We start from the raw sequence: 4,804 nt of genomic DNA on the forward strand, positions 1-4,804 counted from the left end.
AGAGGTTACTGTTATGGTGGAAACTGTTGATAATTTTTTTATGACACACGGAAACATAAAATGAAATAGATGAAATATACCCGTGCGAAGCCGGGTCCTTCTGCTAGTCTCTTAGATATATAAAAATGAGTTTCTGTCTGTCTGTCTGTCTAGACGTTCTTTATGCGCGACCAAACGACTGGACAGATCTTAACTAAATTTGGCACACAGGTACATCAGGTGTCCGGGAAGGTTTTAGACCGTGCCTCAGCTCTCTAGGATGTACAGTTCCTGAGATATTCCCAAAAAATGAAACCCCCAATACAAGCCTGCAAGTCTTTCTCTTCAAATCCCAACTGCTATAAACACAGTTTTACTCCAGGTTTCTGTTATTAAAGGGTCGGGCACTGTGGAGGTCACTGTTATTAAATAAGCGGGCACTGTGGAGCTTACTGTTATTAAAGGGGTGGGCGCTATGAAGGTCCCTGTTAAAGAGGCGGGCACTGTAGAAGTCACTGTTAAAGGGGCAGCCACTGTGAAAGCCACTGTTAAAGGGGTGGTCACTGTGAAAGTCACTGTTAAAGGGGCGGTCACTGTGAAAGTCACTTTTAAAGGGGCGGTCACTGTGAAAGTCACAGTTAAAGTCACTGTTAAAGAGGCGATCACTGTGAAAGTCACTGCTAAAGGGGCAGTGTCACGGGGCGCACTCGGTCTCTTATCAGCCGCAGACCTGCTGCTTTGCTTCAGGAGCGAGGATCTGTGTTTGGCCTCGTTTCCAGGGCAGCTTTGCTAGCTGGGAGGCTCCCTGCTCCTAGGTCTGCCTTGAGCGCCGAGCTGATCACTCGGTGCTCGACTTGTCTGTCTGTCGGTCATGTGACGCTGGCCACGTCAAATGACCCTCAGACCCCACTATAAATACAGGCAGCCTGCTGGCCACAGGTTGCCTGTTAATTCTAGGTTCCTGGCTATTTGTTGGACTACTGATTACTCACCTGATCCTGTTCCCTGACGATCCTTTGCCTGCTCCTCCTGTACTGCGCATCCCTCCTGGTATTGTGACCTCGGCTCCCACCTGACTACTCTTTGCGGACTCCTCTGGTACTTCTCTACTCTCCTGGTATTTGACCCCGGCTTCTACTGACCATTCTTTGCTTAACCCTTTGTACTGCGTAGCTCTCTTGGTTCTGACCCGGTCCATTCACATTCCGTTATTTGTCTTGTCTGTCTTCCCAGCACGTATCCTAAGTTAGGGACTGCTGTCTAGTTGTCCCCTGTCATTAGGACTTGCGAGGCAAGTAGGCAGGGCCAGGGGTGAGGGTGGAGCGCAGTGGTCACTATCCTCCCCCCTGTGTGTAGTGTACGTGACCGTCACGGATTAACAGGCCGTAACCTAACCACTGTATCATGAATCCTCTGGTGACCCTGACTGACCTTGTCTCTAACCTGACGCAGATGGTGCAGGAGCTAGGGGAGAAACTCTGTTCTTTTGAGCTAGGACAAGGTACTTCCATACCTCAGGCCTCCAGTCCACATTTAGAGCCCCAGATTAAGCTTCCTGAGCCCTTTTCTGGAGATCCGAAGAAGTTTCTTTCCTTTAAAGAAAATTGTAAACTTTTTTTCAGTTTGCGCCCCGTATCCTCTGGCCCCGAGAGTCAACGCGTGGGCATTGTAATTTCCTGGTTACAGGGTGATCCCCAGGACTGGGCATTTTCTTTACCTGCTGACGCCAGTTGTTTAACATCAGTAGAGTTTTTTTTTCAGGCCCTGGGTACCCTGTATGATGAACCAGACAGGACACTGGTAGCCGAGACTGCTCTAAAGGTTCTGATTCAGGGCGATCTACCTGTGGAGGAGTATTGCACCCAATTCAGAAGGTGGTGTGTTCCCTCAGGATGGAATGAACCAGCACTTAAGAGTCAGTTCAGGTCAGGTCTGTCTGATAACTTAAAGGATCTTCTAGTGAGTTATCAGCTTCCAGAGACTCTAGAGGAGATGATAACCCTTGTAGTCCGACTTGACCGACGGGTTAGAGAGAGACGACAGGAACGACAGTTCTCTTCTCAGATGGTGGTCCAGCCTGAGGTCTATCCCAGAAACAATGTTGAGGATTCTACCGAGGAACCCATGCAGGTCGGCATGACTCAAGGGAATCTGCGCCGCAGACGTGGAGTGTGTTTTTACTGCGGAGATCCTGACCATTGGATCCACCAGTGTCCTAAGAAGGCCCTCTCCGTTAAGTCTCCCAAGGCAAGGCAACCTAAAGACCAGGTACACCCTGATATTACGAAATGTAAGCTTTTGGTACTTATAACAATATCTCTGGGGGTTAATAAATGGCCGGGTAAGGCCTTTATTGACTCTGTTTCAGGGGTCAGCTTTATTGACTCTGAGTACGCCATTAGACTGGGTATTCCAATTTTTTCTCTTCCTACACCTATCCATGTCATGGCTATTGACGCCACTCCCCTGGTAGATGGTATGGTGAGGTCATGTACCTCAGAGATTTTTTAACCGTGGGGGTGTGCCACTCTGAGAAATGTTCCCTCTTAGTCCTGGAGAACTTACCGTCGAGGTGGTACTAGGGTTGCCTTGGCTCCGATTACACAACCCCACTATTGATTAGTCCAGGGGGGAGTTGGTGAAATGGGGACCTAAGTGTGACTCGTGTTTGTCTGTGGTATAATGATGCTGTCGAGTATGTGGTGTCTAAGATAGTGGATGTCAGGAGAGTGCGTAATTCCTTACAGTACCTAATTCACTGAAAGGGGTATGGACTCGAAGAGAGATCTTGGGTTCCTGCTAGGGAGGTTCATGCTCCTAGACTGGTTCAAAAATTTCATTTAGAACACCCTGAAAGGCCATCGCCTGAAGTCTTGGGCCCGGTGGCCCCTCGTAAAAGGGGTGGGTACTGTCACGGGGCGCCAAAGGCGCACTCAGTCTCCCATCAGCCGCAGACCTGCTGCTTAGCTTCGGGAGCTAGGATCTGTGTTTGGCCTCGTTCCCAGGGCAGCTTTGCTAGCTTAGAGGCTCCCTGCTCCTAGGTCTGCCTTGAGCGCCGAGCTGATCACTCACATGACCCTCAGACCCCACTATAAATACAGGCAGCCTGCTGGCCACAGGTTGCCTGTTAATTCTCGGTTCCTGGCTATTTGTTGGACTACTGATTATTCACCTGATCCTGTCCCTGACGATCCTTTGCCTGCTCCTCCTGTACTGCGCATCCCTCCTGGTATTGTGACCTCCGTTCACACTCCGTTATTTGTCTTGTCTGTCTTCCCAGCACGTATCCTAAGTTAGGGACTGCCGTCTAGTTGTCTACTATCATTAGGACTTGCGAGGCAAGTAGGCAGGGCCAGGGGTGAGGGTGTAGCGCAGTGGTCACTATCCTCCCCCCTGTGTGTAGTGTACGTGACCGTCACAGGCGGTCACTGTGAAAGTCACTGTTAAAGGGGCGGTCACTGTGGAAGTCACAGTTAAAGGGGCGACCACTGTTAAAGGGGCGGTCACTGTGAAAGTCAATGTTAAAGGGGCGGTCACTGTGAAAGTCAATGTTTAAGGGGCAGTCACTGTGATAGTCACTGTTAATAGGGGGTCACTGTGAAAGTCACTGTTAAAGGGGCGGTCACTGTGAAAGTCACTGTTAAAGGGGCGGTCACTGTGAAAGTCACTGTTAAAAGGGCGGTCACTGTAAAAGTCACTGTTAAAAGGGCGGTCACAGTGAAAATCACTGTTAAAGGGTCGGTCACTGTGAAAGTCACTGTAAAAAGGCGCGGTCACTGTGGAAGTCACAGTTAAAGGGGCGGCCACTGTTAAAGGGGCGGTCACTGTGAAAGTCAATGTTAAAGGGGCGGTCACTGTGAAAGTCACTGTTAAGGGGGTGGTCACTGTGAAAGTCACTGTTAAAAGGGCGGTCACTGTAAAAGTCACTGTTAAAGGGGCGATCACTGTGAAAGTCACTGTTAAAGGGGCGGTCACTGTGAAAGTCACTGTTAAAGGGGCGGTCACTGTGAAAGTCAATGTTAAAGGGGCGGTCACTGTGAAAGTCACTGTTAAGGGGGTGGTCACTGTGAAAGTCACTGTTAAAAGGGCGGTCACTGTAAAAGTCACTGTTAAAGGGGCGATCACTGTGAAAGTCACTGTTAAAGGGGCGGTCACTGTGAAAGTCACTGTTAATGGGGCGGTCACTGTGAATGTCACTGTTAAAGGGGCGGTTACTGTGAAAATCAATGTTAAAGAGGCGGTCACTGGGAAAGTCACTGTTAAAAGGGCGGTCACTGTTAAAGGGGCGGTCACTGTGAAAGTCCCTGTTAAAAGGGCGGTTACTGTGAAAGTCACTGTTAAAGGGGCGGTCACTGTGAAATTTACTGTTAAAGGATCGGTCACTGTTAAAGGGGCGGTCACTGTGAAAGTCACTGTTAAAGGGGCGGTTACTGTGAAAGTCACTGTTAACCACCTCAGCCCCCAGTGCTTAAACACCCTGAAAGACCAGGCCACTTTTTACACTTCTGACCTACACTACTTTCACCATTTATTGCTCGGTCATGCAACTTACCACCCAAATGAATTTTACCTCCTTTTCTTCTCACTAATAGAGCTTTCATTTGGTGGTATTTCATTGCTGCTGACATTTTTACTTTTTTTGTTATTAATCGAAATTTAACGATTTTTTGCAAAAAAATGACATTTTTTTCACTTTCAGTTGTAAAATTTTGCAAAAAAAATGACATCCATATATAAAATTTTGCTCTAAATTTATTGTTCTACCACATTTGATAAAAAAAAAATGTTTGGGTAAAAAAAAAATGGTTTGGGTAAAAGTTATAGC

The sequence above is a fragment of the Bufo bufo genome, chromosome 4 (assembly GCF_905171765.1).
Source record: "Bufo bufo chromosome 4, aBufBuf1.1, whole genome shotgun sequence".
Lineage (NCBI taxonomy): Eukaryota > Metazoa > Chordata > Amphibia > Anura > Bufonidae > Bufo > Bufo bufo.